At 38.6% G+C, this 25,729-nt stretch overlaps 1 long non-coding RNA gene across 3 annotated transcripts; it reads left to right on the forward strand.

Moving 5' to 3' along the window:
• The first annotated feature begins 245 nt into the window (after positions 1–245).
• LOC122189827 lies at positions 246–25,729 on the forward strand. 3 transcript variants are annotated; one of them, XR_006181985.1, is made up of 5 exons: positions 6,051–6,154; positions 7,434–7,519; positions 11,095–11,229; positions 23,688–23,907; positions 25,700–25,729. It is a non-coding gene; the product is annotated as an uncharacterized LOC122189827 (long non-coding RNA). The 3 variants fall into 3 exon arrangements; XR_006181986.1 differs by lacking the exons at positions 6,051–6,154; positions 7,434–7,519 and adding an exon at positions 246–475; XR_006181987.1 differs by lacking the exons at positions 6,051–6,154; positions 7,434–7,519 and adding an exon at positions 8,640–8,712.

Genomic DNA, 25,729 nt, shown 5'->3' on the forward strand with positions numbered 1-25,729 from the left:
CTTATGCATGTATAATTTCACTGCATGTATAATTACATATAATTCTTGCCTTCCCATCTGAACTAAATCAGTTCTTCTGATGGCAGGCTGTACTCTGACTCTGCATTTGAATAAAGCGTCATTTGTATTGAAAGTGCTGGAATTGGCAGATGGTTGGTCAGTCATTCAGTTTGATATTAATTGCTTCATTGAGATCCCCTTCAGAGAACTGGGGACAAAATACATAGTGTCTTATTACATTAAGAAAAAAATCACATCTGAAATGCTTTAAGGGAAGATTCATCTGCTTGGCAGACAATGGACTTTCTCCCTCAGAGTTAAATCTGACAAGAAAATTCCATGATTTGAAGATTATGCTGTTTTCTTCCTGTTAGTAACCAAAATCATGCATCATTTTGTCTGGAAAAAAGATTCTATTACTTTTTGAGCAATACTTGTAACTGTTGAACTTTTTTTTTTTTTTCCTGGAAAACAGGTATGTAGTTATTTTCATTATTATTATTATTACTATTGCTCAAATATAGAATCATATGTCACCACTCACTTATGAACATGTTTGCCTGCATTCACATGTACATCATAATGGCTCTTGTTGAAGACCATTGCAGTCAGCTGTGACAGGACAGGTAAAATAAGAATATTCTGCACTTGTTTTTAATGACTAGATGTTTGTAACACGAACTAGAGTGAGGGATATAGGTCTGCTTTTGATAAGCTGCGGTGGGTCTGCTGTTGGATCCAAAGCATTTCAGGTATAATGCTTTGGATCAGGGTATTTTGAGGAACAATCCAACATACTTGCAATTATATGCATGCTTCACATCAAGCGCACTTTTTTCCTCAGTATACAGAGAATGTGTGTCTAGCACCTCAAAATCAATATGTATGATTTAATCTCAAATTCCTTACCTGACAGATATGTAAAACGTATGTCTCATAATTTATTTGTTGGTCATTAAAAATATAACTAAAAATATATCTAAATATATATATATCTAAGCTTTCTAAAAGTGTAGCACCCTGTCTTCTGATAGTTACGTATTGCTATTTCCCCCCTAGTAATTACAGAAGGTGCCAAATGATGCCTATTTCTTTTTGATATCTTATGCAATATTTAAGCATACAGTGTATGTGTTCACCCTAAGTATTTTTTAAGAAGAGGTGATCAGTTAAAACTGGAGTCTTTCTACTTCTGACCACTGTAAAACTGGGTAACTGAGTTAAATGTCTTATCTTCAGAGCAAGCCTCTTACATCAAAACTCCTATTCCCCTGCTCTGCTTTCTGCACTTCTCCCTGAGTCCCCTTCACAGTGACTTCCTTTTCCATAAGTAAGTAACAGTACAGCAGACACTCTAGTTTTCTCCTCGTCCTATCCTACTTTTGGAGATACAGAGCATAGCATCTGGACTTCACACTCAGACAATTCAAACCATCAGTGTCTTAACTTCAGGGGCTTATTTACAAACAACTTGGAGGTACAGCAATAATACACTCGGTACTTTCAATTTAAATAAAAGTCCTTGCTCAGTCTTGGGGTCAGATCTTGAGCTAACAAGAATCACTTTATTTCTATTTGTCTTAAATAGATAATGTACATTTGCACCAGCCAACATTGCCTTTGGAAAGTTACAAGGCTTATTGGCAATGCATGTTTCACCTGGAGAGGTGGATATACTTGGGACCAACAAGGGAAAAAAGAGATTTTTCCTTTAAGCTGGGCAATAAATTAAATAAGCAGTAAAAATGGCTTAATTGTAATATTCTGCGTTTTGCTTTATAACAGAGAAATACGCATTAACGTCAGACAGTATTGACATTGGCTAACGTTCTTCACTGCAGTAAAAAACTAAGTCCACGTGAAAGAACCAGCACTGTCAGCAAGTTGGATCATGTGGGCTCACTGTCTGTTGGCTCCCACAACTGTGTGGGAGTTGGGCCAATTGGGTCCCAAGCAGAAGAGGGCTTGTGGACCCTGTCTGAATGCCATGACCTTGAGCTGCCTCTGGACTGGTGGCTACCACTGTCATCTCTTTCCCCTCATCTATTTGTGTCCAGAGTTGTTTTACCAGATGAAACCAGCTGGCAAAAATCACTGCAATGACAGTCTCCAAAACAGCAAAACCAAGATAGCAATAACAGTCATTTTCGCAGCTGGCTTTTAAAAGTTTGCTGGGCTCAGCTATCATTACTATGTTTACAGACTAAGTATACAAGATGAAAACTTTGTGATGATATCATCTTCAAATAATTCCAGTGTCACTGTCACATGGCATTGGATCAAGTATCTTTGGGAAAGGTAGTTTTGACACTCTGTGAGCAGTGGCTCTCACAGTAGAAAGCCTCGTACTGTTTCCATTCACATCTACAGACAACAGAGACATTCTTGGTATGCCTTTGATAATGCCTTCAGTGTCTTGCTACTTAAGTCCATACACTGACTCCAGTAGCAGGCCAGGCACCAAAGGCAAAGTGATTTTAAGAATGGAAATCTTTATCGCAATAGTCAGGAGGATGTTTCTTAGTTACAATCAATGGGGTCCCAAAATGTCAGTAACAGGAATGGTACTCAGACATCAAGAAACCACATTGTCTATTTAGACAATGAAAAATAAGGCATGACCAAAGATGTTGAAAACTTCAAGTAATGCAGCAAACATCTCAGGGGGAGCTAATTAGCCTTGACTTAGTACTGGACTATCACAGCTCTACTGCTTACATTTTTGAAGGTAGTGCTGGTGCTAAGCTGTGTTATGTATACAAACTGAGTTATTCAGGTACCTAGGTATCTATAACATCACGCATTCTCCCATGGTATACAAGCCCAGAGAGTTGTGCTGACAGACAGCCAACCAGGAGTAGTAGGCCACAATTAAAAAAATTCTGCTCGAAGCTATTAAGGAAAGAAAAGCAATTGTGTCAGCTAATCTGTTACTCATATCAAGATGGCAGATACAAAACTACAGAGGAGATAGGAGGAAGGATTCTTTTCTTAGCAAGCTTACCTGTCCTATTCTTTCAGCAAAAAACAACCCAATAAATGAACAAGAACTTATTGTCAGAGAGAAGTTCTGCAAGAAATATTCCTAAAACAGAAGAGAGCATGTTTGGTCACAGCAGCATCTGAGAAGGTCGACACACTCAACAGAATCTCTAAGCTTATGAATAAAGATGACAACTAGGTGTGAACAGAGCCAAAACTTCGAGTAAAAACTACATAGCAATATTCACACCTCTAATGAAGCCAGGGAATTTCTGGCACTGCATCTCTTGTCCTTCAAATACGACATTTTTGGCATGTTGCCTTTTTATGCATGTGTGTTTTGGTAGTGAAAAGAAATCCCACCTTTAAAGAGTGTTTCACTTTGCTGTTTCCAAAGAAATATCCCGTTAGCAAACTCTGAGGTCAGGGCCACATACGCATCAAAGAGTTGGGCTCAAAGATAAGCACAAACAAAATTAGACCAGAGTGAATTGTATCTCCCTGAACAGTGTCCTGCTGTACACACTACAGGTTTCAATATATGCGTCTCCAATTCACTTTTGGGCATGCTAAAGCTCCTATATATTTCTTTCTGGATGTACTTTGGAATTAAGCTGTAACTGAAGTCTCAGTCACTTCTCATCAACTCTATAAATTTCTTGGATAGGGAAATGCTAAAATAACATGAAAAATTACTGCGTCAATTTCTACTGCCTTATAAAATACCTTGGCAGTGCAATTTTATTTTCTTTAAACCACAATGCAACAAATTTGCTGGAAACATCATGTTTGGTCAGATTTGTTCTTAGAAGTATTTCTAATTCAATACTTGAACGATTTTAGCATTTAATAAAGTGGTGGAAAGAAGTTTGTAACACACATACAAGTTTGTAAATGGATACAGGTGCATTTCCTCAGGGGCCTTTCCTGGGTTTGCAGGAGACAAATTTACTCTCATCAGTTCAGTAGATGATCTGAAATGGAGGGGATGGCATGCAGCTGACATGCTTAAGGGAAGGGTTACCTGTAGAAGGACCTAGATAGAAGAATTGACCTGACAGGAAACTCAGGTAATTTAGCTAGGATAAATGCTGTGCTCCATGCCTGCATGCACACCTGGGCCCCAGCACAAGAACAATGCGGAGCTGTTGGAGCAGAGCAAGAGGAGGGCCATGAAGATGATCTGAGGACTGAAGCACCTCTATTATATTCCTGGAGGCACTTAAAGCCAGGTTGGGTAGCACCCTGGGCAGCCTGATCTGGTGGGTGCCCATGACAGGAGGGTTGGAGCTCAATGATCTTTGAAGTGCCTTCCAACCTAAGCCATTTTATGATTCTGTGATACACACCAGAGGGACAGGATGCTATCCAGATAAACCTGGAGAGGCTTGAGGAGTGGGTCAAGGTGAACCTCATGAGGTTCAACAAATCTAAATATAAGGTCTTGCACCTGGGTCAAGGCAACATCCGCTACCAATACAAGCTGGGGGATGAACAAACTGAGTGCAGCCTTACTGAAAAAAACCTGGGGGGTTCTGGTGGATGGCAAGCTGGACATGAGCCAGCAATGTGCTCTCACAGCCCAGAAAGCCAATCATATCCTGGGCTGCATCAAAAGAAGTGTGGCCAGTGGGTCAAGGGAGGTGATCCTGTCCTCAGCTCTGCACTGGTGAGGCCTCACCTGGAGTACTGCATTCAGATGTGGAGTGCTCAGTACAGGAGAGACATGGACCTGTTGGAGTGTGTCCAGAGGAGGGCCACAAAAATGATCAAAGAGATGGTAAACCTCTTCTGCTAGGATAGGCTTAGAGAGCTGGGGCTGTTCAGCCTGGAGAAGAGAAGGCTCCAAGGAGACCTGATAGCAGACCTTCAATATCTAAAGAGGAGCTACAGGAAAGAAGGGGACAGACTCTTTAGCAGGGTCTGTTATGACAGAACAAAGGGAAATGGTTTCAAGCTTAAAGAGAGTAGCTTTAGTTTAGATATAAGGAAAAAGTCTTTTACAGTGAGAGTGTTGAGGTTTTGCTTGGAAATAGCAACAACAACAACAAAAAACTCTGAAGACAACTAAGCATAAGAACAGGGATTGTTTTATGTTCTTGGAGGTTGCTGTTGGTTGCAATGTATTCTCTTCCTCTAACACTGTTGCTCATTACAGAATCATCCTACTATCCCAGCTTCTCCAGCTGTTCCCAAATTTCTTTTGAGGGGGTTCTGGCTGATGAAATATATTAGTTTAAAAGAGAATTTGTTAGTAGAAAGAATTAAAGAAGAAAGTTTGGGGAGGAAGCAAAATAACTCCTATAGTGCTGAGGCAGCAAAAAATAACTGCTCTATCCTATACAGTTAACAACTTAAGTGATTTGTATTCTATGGTTGTATTAATGGGCAACAGCTTTGATGCATGTTTGCTATTTCATGTCCAAAAATTAAGTTTCATGAGAGAATGTGTTTGCCCACTCTAAATTCACCAGTGCTGACCGGTTTGCTTTTTTCTTTCAAAGGATGTTCTTTAGAGACAATCTTCCCACTAACGTGAGCAGGAGTTTGACCCACATCCCTTACCTTGGTATTGTCATCTAAATTACTGGTGTGGAAGTCAGTAGTAATTTCTTCTTTATGAAGTGGTCATTGAGTTACAAAAATGCATGTCTCTCTATCACCATTCATTACTAGAAACTATTTTCCAGGCACCTTTTGAGTCCTCTGATTGATTTTTACTATTAAAGGAAAAGAAGACATTTAAAACATTTAGAAACTCATGAAATTATGTTATGATCAGAATGGAAAAGCAGACAACTCGCTATGGCAAAATACACAAAACATTCACATTGTCAGTTTAAAATTCTATTTCTTCTGCGGTACACATCTGGAAAATGCCAACATATGTGGATATGGGATTTCCCCATCTCGTGGTACAGTGGGTGTAGGCTCCTGGGCTAAATGTGGGATGTGTGGTGTATTTAGTGAACGTGTTGGCTGTGTGTTACAGCACACAGTGCTGAAGAGTTTCCTATTTGAGTCAGCCAGAATTCTCCCCAGGGCTTTTCCTGTGGTACGACTCCTCAACAAGCACAGACCTCAGAGTCACAGCTGGGCACTATCGGATGTTTTCTTATCTCAGTGTAGGCTACAAAATGCACTAGCAATATGCAAATGGAAAATCCTTGTGGTAGGTACAAATACTTTTCAGACTAAAACTTGAACCACTAACATTCAAATCAGAAAGGACCCTATTTCAGTCTGAGTTAGCTTTAGGGAATTGTACTGGCTTTCCCAGACAAAATTTTCCCCCCTAATCCTGGAAGCAGATAATGCAAGCTGCCACACAGAATCTATGCAGCTCATCGAATAATTTTTAGCTTATTTTGCATCTAGACTAACTTCTACTGGATTTAATGAGTGTTGATTCAATGTTATGGACTATTATTTCTTCAGTTGCCCTGAACCATATAAAAATCTCAGTTCTCTGCTTCCACATGGTAAAAAATAGGTACTGCAGAATCATAGAATGGCTTGGGTTAGAAGGGACCTTAAATCCCACCTAGTTCCAACCCCCTGCCATGGGCAGGGCTGCCACCCACCAGATCAGGCTGCCCAGGGCCCCATCCAACCCAGCCTTGAGTACCTCCCGGGATGGGGCACCACAGCTTCTCTGGGCAGCTGTGTCAGGGCCTCATGTCTCTCTGAGTAAAGAATTTCCACCTAACATCTAACATAAATTTCCCTTCTTTTGGTCATCACTATTAGGCTATGTCAAATGTTGATCCTCATCTTGCTTATAAGCTCCCTTCAAATACTGGAAGCCACTATGATGTCTCCCTGCAGCTTTCTCTTCTTCAAAGCTAAACAAGTCTAACTCTCTCAACCTTTCTTCATTACAGCAGTATATCTTCATTCTACACCTGCTAGTTATTTTTTTGTTTTTTTTTGTTTTGTTTTTTTGTTAAGATCATGTACTTTGTTGTGGTTTCATAGAAAAATACAAGCGAAATACAACTTGATAGTTACGATTTAAGTAACAAAGACTTTGTGGGTTTAGGTATAGTAACCAGGACTATCTGTTAAAGTAGAGAAGTAGAGGTTTGTGGGAAACAGCTTAGTATATACAGTGAAGCTGAGCATTCCAGTTCTCAGAATTATTTAGTCTAACTTGGAAAATCCAAGCATTATTTTCCTATTTGGAGCTTAACTATTACTAAAATGCACATAATAAGAGGACTGGACTGTTAGAGGCTGTTGGCTGCCAGTTTCTTCAATCTCCCAACACTCAGCAAAAGAATTTTTTTTTTACAGTAGTAAAATTGAGTAATATTCTAAAACACGAGCACTTTTGCAGATTTCAGTTGTAAAATAGAGAACAGGTAGAGCTGAGAAGAAAGATTCAAACCGTTCTTCCCCATATAGCTTTGTAATAAAGCACATAAAGTCTCTTTGTGTTCTCTTCTTAGCATAAAAGACCTCTAGAAGATAAGTCATAGATGTTCAGTTACAAAGTTTGGAAGATTAAGCCGGAGACAGCAATATGGTGTGGAAGGTAAATACTGAGCAGCCATATGGCACACTGATCTTTAAGTGAAAAAAAAAAAAGAAGGAAAAAAAAAAACAACCTTAAAAATTGACTTTTTGTACAGTATCAGTTTCCCTTTGTAATGTGGCTGGAATTCCTATGCTACATGAGATTCAATAAAAGATGAACTACCACACAGAACACTGAATGAACGCTGCTCTGTTTAGTAAAGCAGCGCTGACATTTGAGAAACTGAAAACTTTTCCTTCTCAGTTTCCAAAGCTATATTATTAATTGCAAACCAGGTAGAACAATGCAGCTAAATGAGATGTTGCTTGAAAACTGAAGAATCCACAAAGTCCTTGTTGTTTTCTTTCTCTTTCTCCCTCTCTCTCTTTTTTCCTCATTATCTCATTCAGAGATAAAGCATTGTTATGTTCTACACTTGATCAGGACCCTATGCTGTACTGTTACACTATACACAGTGAGACCTACTTTGCAAAAAACAGAGAAATTGAGTATCATTTGTAGCCAAGTAATTAAGGATAATGTGCAGATGCTTTTGGTTCTGTCTGTATCTGCCTGAAATAAGGTTTCAGAGCTGTACTTTTTGACTGTTTTAGTATTGAAACTTTCATGTTAGTCACTTTGCTGAACAGCGCAGGCAGACTTTCAGATACTGTGGTGATAAGCATGATATACTGAACCATCTTATTCACAACCATGCTTGCTTCGTGTCTTTGCCCAGGTGCTGGTCAAAGCAACAAAGCATTTCATGCCAACAGCAGCAAGAAAGGTCTGATTCTTAAGTTCCATTCAAAGTTAATCGGACAAAGGTGTGGCAGTTTAGACAGATAAATTCTTAAAAGAAGTTGTACCCTTCTTGTTACTTTTGCTGGGTTTAAGCTGTACCATTAACAGCTTTTTTTTGGAGTCAAATAGGTGTATACCATTTCCTCACTAGCTGTGAGTGAAGTTTATTCACAATAAAAGTCAGTTTCATTAAAAGACAATAATAAAATTAACTTTAACCTAAATATGAAAAAATCAGGAAGTTCTGATGTTGATGTCCTTTTCTGAAACATTTCATATCCTATGAATTTAACATCCACTGTCCATTTTCCTTCTGATAGGAATTACATCCTCTATTGTGAGCCATCCATCCCTTTCTTCTTGGGGCTGGCAGGGCTGGTTGACCAGATAAATAGGACTATCCTCAGGTAGGATCCCAGCTAGAGTGAAAGTCCTGTATAAAGTTTGTTTCCTTCCTAAGAACTTGCTATAGAACAATGTAAGTTATAGAAATAACAGAATAATGGATGAAACAGGTTCGGGTTTTCCTTTGAATAGAAAGGAGAGATATTTGCACAGCACTAAATTCAGTTAAAAAGCTGAGTCATCAGATTGAGGATAAATTTCTGGTGAGGCAGATTAATTATTTTTCAATCAATGCTCTGTTCTTTGTTGGAGCTAGGTTCATTACAGATGGTGTGCTTGATTGTGGAGTCATTACCAAGAAAATGTCCTCCCACTGATACCAGTGAAACTACTGAATGATTCATGGGCTGAGAACTGATTGAAATATTGGGGAGGAGTTTATTCACACCCTCCAGGAGGGTCTGATTCTGGTTTATAAGAGCAGCAAGACTTTTCTGATTAACTTGGAGAGAAGCAAGATGGAACCCAAAGTTGCCAGTGTGATTAGTATTCATATCACAGTGATGCTCGAGCACATTTCATTAAAATGTTATTGTAGCTATAGAATTGCTATTCCTCACTTCATCCATGCACGAGTCCAGGCCTCTCAAAAAATCAGTAGCTGAAGAAAGAAGCAGCAGCTCCTTTGCTGCTATATACACTGCTGCAGCTCTGCTGAAGTGCATCAGAGCTTCAGCATCTCACACCAGTTGAAGCTCAGGACCTTCCATACGAAGCCTTCTGGCAAACTGGAAGGCAAGGCAGAGCCCACATGCTACAAAGAAGCTCCAGAATCTTCAATATCTTTTGTACCTGGGGCTGTATGTGTTTAGGGGAAAGGGAGAACAAAGGAAAAAATGGAAACTAAATCATGCTGATTGTGCTAAAGGAAGAAATAGCTGAGAAAAATTGAGTCATATAGAAATATCAAATGGAGTAGCTGGGGTAGGGGGAAGCCCATCACGTTTGGTGCCTCAGTAAGTTTTATGAATAATCAAAAATGTGAAAAAGGATGCATAAAGCAACACAGGACAAACTCCACTCACGGCCATTTAGTGCATTTCCTATCAAAATTTGAACACATTTAAAAACAGAACTGCAACTATCGACTTCAGAGCATACAGTTGTTTGTAAATCTTGTTTTATGTCTACTGGAAATTACCAAAGAGCTTTTTGCATAAAAGAAACTTGAAAGGTCAGCATGAAAACACTCTGAAACCTGTTAGCTGAAGGGGAGGTGCAAGTTTCACATTGCTCCAAACTTCACTCACTGAGCTGTGGGACTGTGAGCTGCTTTCATGTAGAGATCAGTGTCACTTTTACAGAGTGACCCAGAGAATTTCATTGCTGTACAATTTTGTTAGGACTCTGTAGTAATAGCATCTTTTGGGTGTGCCCAGGATTATTGTGAGCCTGGCTTTCTTAGCTGTCTTTCATATTTGCAAGCAGCTATGCTGCTTAGGAATTAGCCACAAATATATTTGTGAGTGTGTACTTGTGTGTGTTTGTGTGTTTGCCAGTATACTTGGCACAGACAGAATGCATCTGGCTCAAAGAAACTCCAGGATATCGACCCTGACAGCATTCCAGTATTAGTAATGACATTCAACTGAGGCAGACATATCTATGGAACAATCATGCATTTGTCTGTCTTTTGAATCAGATATGCTAACTTGAATTGGAAAGGGCAAGGCTCTTTCAGTTGGGTGCAGGAGATCTAGAAGGCTAAGTTTTTTTCCATCTTGCTCTTTGGAAACTAAATATGCGAGAGTGGAGCATAGCCTGAGGGAGTCTTTGCTCATTCCTAAGCCTCTGACCTCGAAATAGAGTGCTGGGAGTCAGTTAAGTCTCCCTGACAACACGGGGGGAAAATGAAATTGGTATTTCAAATTATGTCCATTTTAGACTATAATTTCACTCTCAAGTAGGAAATAAATTTAATCTATATCAGTAATCATGAAATTATTTCTTGTCCACTACAAAAAACATACATACCTGAAAAACAAATCCTGCTTGGGCTTGGGTGCATGGCAGAAGTTATTGGGTGTGCCAGTGCAGGAAACAGCACTTATCCTGCAGCATTCTAGGGTCCTCACTAAGCCAGGAAATGCCATCACGACCCGCAGCAGATAAGATAAAGAGCTCTAAAGACGGCTGCAGAGTCTTTATGGGAAATCAGTTGTTCAAATTACTGTTTATGTTCTGCATGCTTAGAGAAGCTAGTATAATTTTCCCCACTAAGTTCTTACATGCTCGTGACACTGCTGGCATTTTCTCAACCTCTCTCTAGCCCTCACATCTTTGTGTTAAGGAAAAGAAAAAAGAAAAAGGAAATTTAAAAAAAAAAAAAAACAACCAAAAAAAACCCACGTTGTAAATGCAAGCTCTCTCTTTCCCTCCTCCAGTGCTGTTTCACTACCTGGTAAAATGAAGAGTTAAAGTAAAAGGAAATGGTGTGTGACATCAGACCTGAGGCCAAGTCCTTAATTTGTTTTCTTGCTAATACTGAACTCAAGGAAATCAACTGGATCCTTGCCTGAGTAAGTACTGGGCAGAAATTAAGGAAGGGTTTGAAGACTGGGCCTTTGATGATTAGGTCAATGCCTTCCATGTAAGCCTGAGTTCTTAAAAGAGCACAGAGAAAAAAAAAGGAAACTGAACTCCTTAATGCTTCCTGTTTCCAACTCTGGCAGGAGAACCTTGGTATTTCTATGAGAAGCACTGCTGTTCTCATCAGAAGAATTCTACAACACTACTGATATAGCCCCACCAAAATGAGAATATGACTGGATGTGGGCAGTTGCAGCCAGGAGACAAAGAAACTTAAAATGCAACCAACTACACTTTTCACTGACATACCTCTCTTCAAAATCACCGTAAGGCTGCATGGATACTCCTCTACAGTACTGAGAACAAATACAGTTCCAAGTCTACACAGTAAATGTGGAACCAGATCATCTTTCAGGTCCATTCCAATCCAAGTCATTCTATGATACTAAATGCCCAAAGATGCAAAGCAAATGCCTCTGCCATGTATTTCAGTCACTTTTTTTTTGCCTGAATCATAAAGATAAGGCTGAGTTCATCATACCTTCACTGAAACTAATGCGTATACCACGCAAGCTATACAAATATGATAAAATAAAAGAACACTTTTACCTTCACAGCAGACTGTTTCTACTAATATGCAATACCATACCAAAGATGTCTTGCAAAGAAGCCATCAAAATTATTTAAAGGAAACAATATTGATAAATAACCAGTAAGTGACCGTTCAGTCTCCGTAGGACTAATCATAGACCCATAGAATGGCCTGGGTTGAAAAGGACCTCTAAGGTCACCTAGTTTCAACTGCCCTGTTGTGGTCAGGGTCACGAACCACCAGACCAGGCTGCCCAGAGTCACATCCAGCCTGGTCTTGAATGACTTCAGGGATGGGGCATAAAATCTCCCGTCTTAGTTTAAAACCATTCCCCCTTGTCCTATCACTATCCACTCTTGTAAACAGTTGTTTCCCCTCCTGTTTATATACTCCAAGTACTGGAAGGCCACAGATGAAAATATTTTTCTTCGAACCAAATATTATAGCCAAATTTTGTATTTATTCACCAACTAGAGAGTCTTATTGACTCCAATCCAATTTTACCAGTCTCAGTCAACCCAGTCTGTCCACTATCCTTTCCTTGATTCCTAATTCCTTTCCTTTCAACCATTTTCTTCCCACCTCATCAAGCATGCTTTGAGCTAATTCAATGTCAGAAGTACAAATGCAGCACTGCAGGACCGACCAGGTTTATGTATTCATAGACACAGGAGCCAGAGAGAGTCAATAATCCTGGAATCAACTGATCAGACTGTGCATAAAACCAAATTTAATTCCATTGTTTTGTTGCCTGCAGCAGCAGTTGGGAAAGGAAAGCTATTTGTAATCCCCTTCTGTGTTGCTATCACTGTAAATATATGTTTTCACTGGATTACCCGAGGGTGCAAATTTCATATTTTAAAACTTCCATATTGCTGTATAAACTATGAGTTTAAATTAAGCTGTAAGAGGTAATGGATATATAACTAAGAGTGCTCACTGTGTAAGTTCTGCTTCAAAGGACTTGATTAAAGACTCAGATTATAGCATCAGTGAGCAGATGTATATTTAAACTGTCAGGTTGATCTGAAGCAAATGAGATCTTTCTAAACAAGAAAGGAACTTAAATGGATTAAATCAGTTATCCTCGCTTTGTACAAATATGCTAACAGTTCTGTTTCATCCTGCTTTCTCCCATGCACATCACTTGTTAGCGTGATTTATTTATTATATTAAATCTAGGGACATTATTCAGTTGCTTAGGACTAAATTCATGAGAACAGAGGGTGCTGAGGCAGGTACTCAATGTTTTGGCTGGCTTCAGGTCTAATTAGGCAATTGGAGCGCATTGCAGGCTTTGTCAGGAACTAGTATGTGACTCCACTGATGTGAAGGAGAACCTCACACCCACACCTCCCGGTGCTGAGAGACTTTGCATGCAGAGCATGTCTGCCACTGAGCTTTTCTCACCTTGAGGAAGATTGGAGCCAAGTGCTCTGGGGTACCTTTACATGCCATTGTCTGATGCAGGTGAGCAAGCTGTAAGCCAAATGGGTCCAATCTGGGAGCAATGCCAGCAGGAAGAGAAGGCAGAGGAGAACCTCTGCCTGATAACTGTAACTAAAGATGTTGTTCCTACAGGGCTTGTAAAGGATGGTTGGCATTACCGCAGGGAACTGCTAACAGAAGGTGAGATTTCATCGGGTTTTCAACAACAACAAAAAAACGCTATTTCACTATGCAGCTCTTTGTGTTTGAACAAGACTCTGCAGATATTTCTGCTTTCCCCTGCATCCCTCATGAGCATTTAGCAATATCTTTTCTTTTGCTCACATAAACATTTCCCAACAATTCCTCCCTGCGCTGCTCTCAGGAGATGGCTTTGTGAATCATTTCCTCAGTAACAATTTGCTTCTACCACACTGTAGCATATTCCAAAGCAGAAAAAGGACACGTGTCTAGAACGGATGACTTTCCTTGGTGGCTGGCTGATCAGTCATGAAGTCAAGGCCACATAAGAAAGGCACAAAGATTCTGGGAAAAGCAAAACTTGCCCATTAGGCCTCTTGCCGCTAACGGGTTTCCAGCAATGAGACAACAGTGTTTATATGTTTAGCCTTGTTGTACCCAGTCACATCAGCTACTGTGATAGGGTTATTTAGCTTTCAAATTTGGGCCATGCTGTGGCTTGATGCAGAAATCAGTGTTAGTGTCAGGAAAACAATATATGAACATGTGTGTGTCTCCATGCAAAGTAAGGCTCTGTTCTTTATAGCACGAGGCTCATGATTCGTCTGAAAACCATGTATGCTATAAGTAGTGTACTTTCCTTAGCACAAGTATGTTCAGTTTTATATATATATTCCACACTAGATTGGAATAAGAAAAAAGCATCTGTTGCAAACACTTCAGGTTTAAAATTCAAAATTCAAAAATCAATTTCTGAGACTACTGCCCCTTGCCTGTATGCAATTTGATGGCAGATACGTTTGCTGTTTTTGCCTGTGTATTCATTGCTAACATGAAAAGAGCAGGTCAAAGGCATGCTAAAGAAGAGAGCACAAAGGTATTTCTTAAAAGAAATCTGCTTTTAGGTAAGGGAAAGAGAAGTGTCCCTTGCTCAAAGCAGGAGCACAAATGCAGACCTAAGTAAAAATGTACATTCTGATACAATATTCACTACGTTTATTGTGTACAAGGGAACATAATTCTACGATTCTCTCATGGAGACACCTCTGTAACTTCAAGGGTAGAGAGCAAAAGCTATCTGAAAGAGAATCTTCTATCTCCTGCTACACAGCAAAGTAGCCCTACTTAATTACAGAATTTCTGGTGTGAAAATCACCATATCCTAAGTGGAGTCTGAAAGCCTCAGGCAAGGAAAGCAAACTACAGTCAAGACACAATAAAGCAGTGTGCTAAAAACCCCTTTAAAATGGTCTGTTACTGTATCTCATTCTTTTCTGAAGCTGCTGGATTAACTGTTGTAGTGCTCTGCAGAGTCTCCTGTCAATTATGGCAGCCCTTTCCAACCACACAGCATATCAACTGGAATTCAAAGCAAATCCAGGTGCAAAGCCTAAGGAAGGCTGAAGTAGAGCAGGCGCAAGGGACAGGCACAGCCTATCTGCTCCCACTTGATACTTCACAGATAACAAAAAATGACCCATGTGGGTCTCAGTAGCTGATCTGAAAAATTTTGTAATCCTTTTGTGCTACTAGGGGCTCTTAAGGAGGCAAGCAGAAGTCTAAGTACTCAGTAAAATGCTGCACTAAGATCTTGAGAGTTTAATAATGTAGTCAGAAGTTGTAGATTTTATTTCACGACAGAAGTAGATGTCTACCTTGACCTCAGTAAGGCTTTTAACACTGTCTCCCATGATGTAGGTAAGCTTAGGAAGTGTGAAATAGATGAGTAGACAGTGAGGTGGATTGAGAATTGTCTCACTGGCACAGTTCAGAAGGTTGTGATCAGCAGCACAGAGTCTGGTTGGCAGCCTGTTACTAGTGGTGTTCCCAAAGGGTCAGTACTCATCCAGTCTTATTCAACATCTTCATCAGTGACCTGGATGACCTGGCTAGAGTCCACCTTCAGCAAGTTTGCTGATGATATGAAGCTGATGACCCACCAGAAGCGTGGCCAGCAGGTTGGTTTTTCTCCTTCTACTGTGCCCTGGTGAGGCCACATCTGAAGTCTTGTGTCCAGTTCTGGGCTCCTCAGTTCAAAAAAAGGCAAGGAACTTCTAGAGAGTCCAGTGGAGAGCTACAGAGATGCTGAGGGGCCTGGAGCATCTACCTTATAAGGAAAGGCTGAGAGATCACAACTGTTCAGCTGAGTGGAGGCAGAGGGAATATTTTACCAATGCTTATAAATACCTAGACTATAAGTTTCTGAAGTGGTTATCTAAAGTGGATGGGGCCAGGCTTTTTTCAGTGGTGCCCAATAACAGGGCAAGGGGTGAACGGCACAGACTGAAACACAGAAAGTTCCACAAGAACACAAGGAAAGACTTCTTTGCTGTGAGAGTGACAGAGCACAGAAACAGGTTGGCCAGAGAGGTTATGCAGATGTTCAAAATACACCTGGATGCTTTTCTGTGTGACCTGCTACAGGGAATCTACTTTTGCAGGGGGATTGTACTGGATGATCTCCAAAGGTCCCCTCCAATCCCCATGACTGTACTAAACTCACTCAAGAGCACAGCTCCTAACAATCTTAAGTTCCTGTAAAAACAAACAAGCAGACAAACAAACATACAGAAGCTGTTTGTACAGGAAAAGCAATTTTGTTTCTGAAAACACTCTCTCATTTTTTTTTCACCCTTCCCTTTTCCTTTGAATATTATTCACATTTTAAAAGTTCTAAATCAGCCCCTTCATTTTGTGGAAACAAAGTTCTGTTCTGCAGAGAAAATGGAATGTAGATTCAATAAAAATCAGAAACTTGATGAAGAGTAAAGACAGTTTATGTATTCCAAAAGGACATGCCCCTTACTCAATTGGAATTGTGCAGCTGATAAAAAAAAAAAAAAATCCTATCATATTTTAACTTGGAAGCATTCAAACTGTTGCACAAAAGTATTGCTGGGTTGATGAAAAATCGAAGTTCATTGGCCAAATTCTGTTCTCAGAAATGAACAACTGAGATCAGAATCTCTCAAAATTGCTATCTGTTCTCCTATTTTGTAATTAAATCTTGCAATCTTCCCTCAGAAAAAATAATCCTCTGGGACTGCTGGCATTTTTGTATGACTTCAAAACTTGGCACACTGTGTTCTCAAGAGGGAAATCTTTAAGAGTTAACAGAGTACAGCTGAATTGCAAAGAAGGAACCGGCCAGAAGTGGCACGACCTCATCCCCTAGCAACAGAAATCAATAACAACAAAGATAACATAATTACACTACAGAAAGGATCCAGAGGGCAGATTATGTCAAGTATTATGTTGTTAAGAAAGAATGACATGTGAAAGAGACAGTGTGCTTTAAACATGGAAGAAAACACAGAAAATGTGGAAGGCAGATAGGGAAAAGTGAAATACGAACACAGAATTAATTAGCCTGTAGATTCTTAAAAAGGAAAGAAAATTATTCCTGTTCCTGCTTTCACTCTTATTTATTCAGTACACAGAATTAGATTCCCAAGGGAGCAGAGAAAGGCATTCTATTTCATAAGAATCTCCATGGCACAGGGAAAATAGACAACCCTATGATGACAGCCTTGTTCTGGGACTCTGGAAACATCTAATTTCCTGCTTAGGTACAGATGGCCCATAGTGCTTAGGCAAATCAACGGGCTTTCTGTGCCTCAGTCTCCCATCTGGAAAATAATGTCAATAGAAGAACGAGAATTCAGAATTGAAATGGATCAGATACTGCTCTAGTCTGAGAAATGCAGTTTTGCAGAGTTATCCAAAACAGAGGGATCCCTGCGTTGGCCTCAAATAATGCACTCCTTTTTTGCTGCTTAAGTTTCTCATGTGCTTGAAAGAGATTGGATGTTGTGATGATGCTCTGCAACTCTGCAGTATTCAAACTTCCAGCGCTATATCTGCCCACACAAAGATTATCTAAGAAAGTGCTCACTCTCTGCTAATGTTGTCATATAACTTTGAAACACTTCTTAACATGGGTTAATTTTTTAAGTAAGAACTCATTTTGAGCAGAGCAGATCAATACCAGTTCAAGCTCATCTACTTGTATCTTTACATAAGACTTCCAGAACACTCAAAGCCCTCCCATACTTTTACAAGTTTCTTCCCCATAATCACCCAAGTTCACTATCACAGCTATTCTTGTTCCTCTACTGAACTGAGCAGTAAGATGCTCAAAATCCACCTCTCCATCACTCTCAATTTTCCTTTGCATTACTTGATTGAAATAATGACTGAATCATTCGGTTATTCCAATAACTGTTTCACAGAATCACAGAATTGTTTCAGCCACTTGTATATGGTTAATTGAGCCTAATGCATTTCTCCTCCTGACCCACCAGCCTGCTGCAACAGTGGCACAGCCACAAGGACCATCTGCTGCAGGGCCACTGGTCTTGACCTCTTGAGCTTAGCTTTCTGATTGATGTTATCCAGCCCTTTTCACCCGCATGACAGATATTTACTGAAATAAAATTACTAAAACAATAGAAAAACAGAACAGCAGCAAAAGGAATGGTATAGGTTAACATTACTCTCTCATCATGATTTCTGGGTACAGATAACCCGGCTTGGTTTCTAAGTATTCAGGGAACTGCAAGCTAGGTTCAAGGAGTGATGCTTGCAGCAATTAACTATTTAGGGTTATGCTTTTCACATTTTTTTCTGGCACATATTCTACCTGTTTTTGTTATCCCTGTAGCACTTGGGGTGATCAATACTTTTTGCCTTTGTCAAGTTATAAATTGATTGGGTTTAATGCCATGCGTGGAGGCCTCACAAGCAGAGACATAAGCAGACACAGGGTAATCTCTAGCAGTAAATGAAGCACGCCAGGAAAAGTCCTGGACGCCTTAACTTGGTCACAAACCTAGTCACATAGTCATACTTTTTCTACGCAGAGTTTCAGCCCAGAGCTCTCATTTGCTTTGCAAACAGTTTTGGGCCCAGGTCAGGACCTGACTGTCCAGGAATCATTTCCAATGGAAATTAGAATGCAACCACCCTGATCTGAAAGGTCAGAAAGTTTAACAAAATGCACAGGCTCTTCCAAGTCATTTGGCCTCAGAGCCAGAAAAAAATTGCAGGCACATTTAATTTAGCTTATATATATATAGTTTGTGACTAGTTATTTCTCCTTGCCATAGGAAACAACTCCCAAAACTGTTGTCATTCTCAAAGTCTTCTAATTCTTCTGACTTTGAGCTAATTTTTAGAGCGCATTGCCTCATGCCTCCAATCTACGTTGAGTCCTACAGCATTTTTTGAACTTTTGCAGCAGAGAGCCAGTATAGTCTGGGCACCCATCCAGGCCTGCTCTGCTGTGGTACCCATCTTCACATCTCTTTTATGAGTAGCAGGAGCTGATAAGAGGCCAATTATGGTCATTATTCCTGTCATAAGATGTAAAACTCAGCACAGATGGTATCTTATTCAACCTTAGCATGATGCAAACAAAAGAATTATTTTAACATGCTGTACAAAGTCAGGGGGATTTTCCACGCTCTTTCCCAGGAGTGCCAGAATGCTGATGATTTAGCTATCTTGGCATCTATCCTGGACTCACCAGCCAAACTAGACGATTTTCCTTGAGAACAATACATTTTGCAGATATTACTAAATCCTGTTTTTTCCCCAGCTTCATATGCAATTGCGTTAGTCAGAGCCCAGCGGATGGGAGAATCATTGCAGTGGATGCAGCTTGATAAGCTTTTCTTGAAGCCTGCAAAGTCATTCTCCTCCAGAATGGCTTTTATAGCTCTTCCATTTGAGCTGCTGTTTAAGATAACTCCATTCCCTTTGTGTCATCCTAGATATCTCTTCTAGATCCTAAAAACCTTTATGGAGTTCTAATCAAGAAACTGCAGCATCTCCATATGACAAAGAAGAGTAAGACTTTTCAGCCAGGGGTGTCTAGTAATCCGAAGCAAAGGCATTCCCTGAAATTAGTAGCAGTTTTTAAGAAACACTTTTGAGGGATCTGGTTTCAAAAAAGTCAAGCTGAAAGGAGATAACACTTTGTTGTTGTTGTTTTCTTGCATATGCATGGACAATGAACTTGTATTAGTTCAGCTTAGTGATCTGTATTCACATGAAGTGAGAAGATTTCTGCATGAAGTAAGGAGACTGTGATTTCTTGTGAGAAATACTCTGTTTTCAAAAGGTTCAGATGACTGTAGATGTCAATTAACACAGGGTAAGATAGAAGATAGAAGAATTGTACGGCAAACAGGTAGAATATATAGTCAGTCTTAAGAATACATATAGATTCTGATACAGACTTAGAAGGCAGCGAGAGCCTGGCACAGGTTGCCCTGAGAAGCTGTGGGTGCTCCATCCCTAGAGGTGCTCAAGGCCAGGTAGGATGGGGCCTTGGGCAGCCTAAGTTGGTGAATGCCACCCCTAGATTGGCACTAGATGGGCTTTAGGGTCATTTCCAACCCAAACCATTCTGTGATTCTATGATTCTGCCCTGCAAAGAAAATAATTTATTTAGAAAATGTATTGTTCTGTCAATGGTGGCGTTCTCAATTAGTTTCTGTTCTATGCAATATGGGCATTTCTTAAAGTTACTATAGTTACTTAACAGGCTGTTAAATAGTAAATGGTATCCAACTAAAAGAAATTTAAACTGTGAGTGGTCTAGATCACACAGTGAAGAACAGAAAAATTTCACTATTTTATAATTCAAGAGAAATGTTCAGCTGTTTGTGACTCTGAGCTTGTGAATATCTGTTATTAAAGATGATCATTTTAGTATTTTTATTTGGAAGTAATTGAAAACAACTAAATCTCACTATTTTTTCTATTTTTTGTCTTTCTTTTTTAATTATTATTATTTTAAAAATTGTTTTTAAGAAGGACTCAATACTTCAGGTGAGCTCCACATTCTACTGCTTCTAAAGAACTCCTGACATCTCAAAAGTATTCAAAAATGAACAACTGCAGTACTGAATATGTGTTTATATAAATGAGCACATTATTAGCATTAATCCAATAAATGATATGTTTCAATGGCTAGAGGAAACAGCACCAGCTTTTGATGGATCACATTATACACACAAATGCCTATACTATACTGAACTTAAGTTACTGAAATAATCATTTGTGAAAACCTTGTCTAGCACTGCCTCCCTCTGACTTCCTCTACTTCACAGTTAGTAAATAAGAAGTAATGTTGCTGTTCATGCTTCCAAATTCCAACAATGTGTTCAAGATCATATACATTTTTAAAGAAGCAAAGGGAAGTATGATCTACTTTGGATAGAGACAAAAGTATTTTTGTCAAAATATATAGGTAAAAATCTGAGAGCTTTAGGAGATGTGATTGAAAGAATGCTGGAAAACTTTAGTTGTTTTCCAGATTAGCTGTAAAGAAAGAACTCATGTCTTGGAATGATTGGAACAGTGTTTGAGAAGGAGAAGAAAATACTCTCAGAACCAATGATTTTAATGTTAATATTCAACTACTCTTTGTATTTGAATATTAACCCAATTCTGTATGTGAGTATTAACCCAATATCCACTAGAGTTGGCCTAGTCTGAAGTAGAGGAGACTGAGGAGCAACATCATTGCTCCCTGCATCTTCTTGAGGAGAGGAACTGGAGGGGGAGGTGCTGGTCTCTTCTCTCTAGGGACACAGCACATGGGAATGGCACAAAGCTATACCAGGGGAAGATTAGACAGGACATGAGGAAAAATTTCTTCTCTGTAAGGGTGGTCAGACATTGAAATAAACTTCCTAGAGAAGTGTCTGATGCATCACACCTGTCAGTGCTCAAGAGGCATTTGGACAATGTCCTCAGGAACATACTTTAACTTTAAAAAGTTAAAAAGTTAGCTCAGAAGGAAAATCACCTTTAGCCTACTATGGAAAATGAGAATTGAAGACCTACTAAGAACTTCAAGCTAATAAATGTGTGATCTTGGAATTGAGGGCTATAGAAATAGAATTATATTAACAGTAGTTCTATTTCAAGTGAGGTCATGATTTGCTAAAACTGATAATGCCTCAAGGGGTGATATGATGGTTTTCCTGAATTTGTTTCCCACAGCATTCTGCTGTGAGGGAAAACTTTCTGTGATACCATTGTCTTCTGCTCCACAAAACCTTGCAGAAAGCAAGAAGAGTCACACAGAACTTCAGCTAATAGATGCTCTTGGCATCTGTTTCTCATCCGACCATTCCAAAACCAAAGTTGACATAAGGGACTAAAAGCAATGGTAACCAAAATGAAGGAATGGCCCTTGACCTTGCTGACCCAATTCTATTCCAAAATGTTTATTTTTGCTTCATTTAAGAAACAACTATGTTTGAAAATTCACCTTTATTTTGTTACAACTGCTTTCTTGCTGGGAAGCTAAGCAGAACAAGCTTGTACATTTTCAACCCGCTGGCAGAATGGGCCTATTTTCCCTTGCCTCTGAAAAAATACAGGATGTGACTCTTCCATCTGCAAATGAATGGCAGAAGTAACGAGTGAGTTTAGTCAAGCTTAACAGTAAGGAAAATGAGAACTGCATCCTAAATGTCAGCACATTCCCTCTAGATTTTTAGTACTGCTTGGCAATTTAACAGCACTTTTTATTGGAGGACTCAAAAGGCCAGTCCTTAGTTCAATCTTATAATACCCTTTTAAGGTTGGTAAAATGCCCAGATAAGGGAACTCGAATACAGAAAAGTTAAATGATTTACTAACAGTCACACACAGTAGCAGCAACCAAAGGCACAAATGCCCAGACATGTGCTGTAAATATAACAAGCAATAAGCAAATTATGGACATTGTTAGTAGATCTCCATACTTACTCTTTCATAGAATTAACTATGCATCCTTTAAGCCTTAAATGCTCTATAAATCAAACTGAGTTAACACTTGTTTTAAAGAGACGTAGATTTCTAAAACAAATAATAGCATTCACTCAGAAAAGTGAATCATAACTCACAGACTGGCTAGGCTGTTTATTGGAATGAATAATCAACACAGCAAAAGAACTTCTAATGTATTTTCTAGTAATAGTTACCACTTCCATACCATACTACTATTCACTATATAATAGTGAACTCCCTAGTGAAATTGCAGCACCACAACTCTTTATGTTTCTTTCTGGAGGCTAGGAATTACTACATTTAGTTTTCATACAGGGAAGCTGATGTTCATTTGGAAACTAGAAAAGAACAGGGTTCAGTTCAAAACATTTTAAACTCTGAGTGCCTCAAGTGATGATACCAGAAAGAAAATGGAGTTAAAATGCTAACACATTTAAGAATCTTGTCATACAGGACTTTCATAAATAAATAAATAGATAAACAAACAAACAAATAAATAAATAAAATATATAAAATCTGGACTTGTGGAGTTCTGGACTTCTAAACCAATACACAACCAATGTGAAATCCCTCTTAGTATCATGTTCATAATTACTGAAAGAAAGAAAAGTGAACTAATGAAAAAAAAAAAAAAAAGCAAAAAAACAAACCCAAAGCATCAGCATTCATATGAATAGGTAAATCAGCAATAATTTAGTTACAGAACATATTCAGTTTTGTTGTTGTTGTTTTTCCTGTAGTACTGATATATATTATAAAAATATTTTTAGATTTGCAGGTGTCACAGATATGGTAAGAATTGTGACTCCCTTGCAGAACAGTATTAGAATTCAAAATGATCATATTTTACTGTACAAATAAACAGGGGAAAAAAAAAAAAGGGGATGTATCTCTATGAGAATAAATTTGAGAATCTGCAGTTAGACAAGAATAATTAACTGCATAATATTATAATTGTACTATGAAGGGCAACTCATTAGAAAGGCATTCTTCAGCAGTAATTTGGGGTTTGTAGTAGCTCAGAAGACAATGTCACGTTAAGAAGAAAAAGGCAAATATAGTACTTGGGTTCCTGTATAAATCAAATTTTAAAATATGGGAAGATAACCTTCAGTTTCATTTGGATTATGCTATATGAATTCTGTATAAAGTGACTCCTGCATCTCAAACAGAAAGTTGCTGCTGCAAACAAAGGCAAAATTATTTTCTATCTGTGACTAGTAAGCCTAAAGTACAGTACAAAAGACTCAGGATGAGCATCAGGAGGAGCTTTGCAACAAGAAAGTAGACCAGTGAAGTGATAAGAATCTACAGTATCTCCAGCAATGGCTAAACATACATCTGACAAGACAAAATGGCTAGGTGGTTCTGTTCTACTGAAATAACAGTTACATTTCTTTAATATTTTGAATAAAAATATGCAGGATTTTCTGACAGGGCGAAATGATGCTTGGTCACATCACTTGATCCAGTTCTTCAATCAGGAAATGAGGGATAATTTACCTGACTCAAATGCACAATTCACAATCCAAGTAACTACTGGAGTACCAACAAGCCATGAGGAATCTGAAGCAGACATTACCATCAGAAGGGCTGTATGCTGCAGTTGTGGAAGTTCCAAGGAAGAACTGTGAGGATGAGTTTAAACTTGATCAAGGTGACACTTTGTTTTTCTTATAGCTAACAAGGGTGATAAGGAGAAAACAATAACCTAGAGCCGTCTCATATGCAAGTAGATCACACATCATAAGTTCTGTTGGTAGAATTGCTAAAATACTGAGTCGAGATGTTTTAATGTAAATAATGCTTGGCTTTAATCACGTATATGATACACAAAAGATATTTCGATCAGAAAAAGCTGGATACATGGTGTACAGCCAAACTTACTTTCCTTCAAAACTATTTTTGCTTTGCTGCCGCTTAAAATTTAAGCTGACAGAGGTCTTTACACTGAGGGTTTAAACTAAGGTGAGATTTCAAAAATTCTTCCAGCTATTCCTCATCCTCTTGATAGCTTACAGGACTTAATGTCCGTACTGAAGTAAACAAATGTCAGCTGATCCTGACACCAATTACCCAGAACTATAGGAGCTTTCTGGAAAGACATCCTCAACTACAAAAAAAAAAAACTTTTTTGAAGATTCAAATTATGTTTGCTACTTCAGAACAGCTTTTTATATATCTCTACTCGCATGGACAAGAGAATAGCAGTGAGAGGTGAAGAAGAGAGAAAGAGAACAGGAGTGGAGAAAGAGAGAAAAGGAAAGAGCAAAGAACACTCCTAATCCCAGTACTGCATCTTTGTTTTCAGGGGACTTTGTGTTTTGTGTAATTGGCCTAAGAGAGTCCAGTAAACTGTAATCACATTGAAAAAAAAGCACTGTCACATAATTGTAGTTAATATTAATTCAATAATTTTTTGTCATTGTTAATGAGGTAAGAATTTAGACACCAAAGTTTTAGATGCTTATTTGAATTTTATCTTATTAAAGAACTTGAAATAAAAATATCTTTTTGTTAGACTTGTGTAGCACTTGCCATCTTAAAGAAGAGAAGATAGTCCTCTGCATTTTTCACAGATTTCCTAAGCTAATTCTTGCTAAAATCATACTGTAGCCTGAGGGCTTATAGAATTAGGTACTTAACAGTGTAACACATAGAAACTTGGGTCCCATATGTATGCTGAATGAACCAAGGCCAGTGTGTACGTCCTCCATTGTGCAAAACTGAATGTGTAGTTAAATTAAGAACAATAGGTATTCATAAATCAGCATGAGTGCCCATGAGAAACAAGTCTTCTAATTAAATAAGAAGAGAATCAGTGTTTCTTGTTCCAGGAATTGTTGTTTGGTATTGAAGGAGAATATATTGATAGTAGAAAGACAGAATTTGTTAGAAAAATTATTGAGTTTATTTACCAAAAACAACTCCTTTCCTACACATTATTTATTTTCAGTTACAAAAATAACTAATTTTTAAGAAAATCAAGTGTTGTTTTTTTTTTTAATCCTTTATTGCTTCTACTGAGAAATAAAACTTTGTAATTAGAAAAAAAAAAAATAGAAGTAGTACTTGCAAGGAAATTGTGTTTTATTTTACTTTGCTTTTAAACCAGAAAGAAAGCAAAAAAGAAGTAAAGAAAGAAAAACATTAGTGTTTGTCAATTGAGAGGAAATTCTTGGAGCAAATTCTGTAACAATTTGAAAAAGTATTGGATATTTTATTGTCTTGACAATCCTTTGGAATTTGAGTGGTACTATTCAAAGTATTAATTACTAAGAGACTAAATGTGGTTTCAGGTCGACTTTATAATTTCCTGATCCTAATGCTTGATATCTACAGTCTGATAAATGCAGCGAGTTATAGGTTTTCCCATTATCTCATCAGGAGATAGAAAACAGTGCATTAAAATTTTCTAACTCAAGTCCTATTCTTTGTACTCTTCACAGAATCACAGGATGGCCAGGGTTGGAAGGGAC

The sequence above is a fragment of the Lagopus leucura genome, unplaced genomic scaffold (genome assembly GCF_019238085.1).
Source record: "Lagopus leucura isolate 7727_CA_CO unplaced genomic scaffold, USGS_WTPT01 Super-Scaffold_100157, whole genome shotgun sequence".
NCBI lineage: Eukaryota > Metazoa > Chordata > Aves > Galliformes > Phasianidae > Lagopus > Lagopus leucura.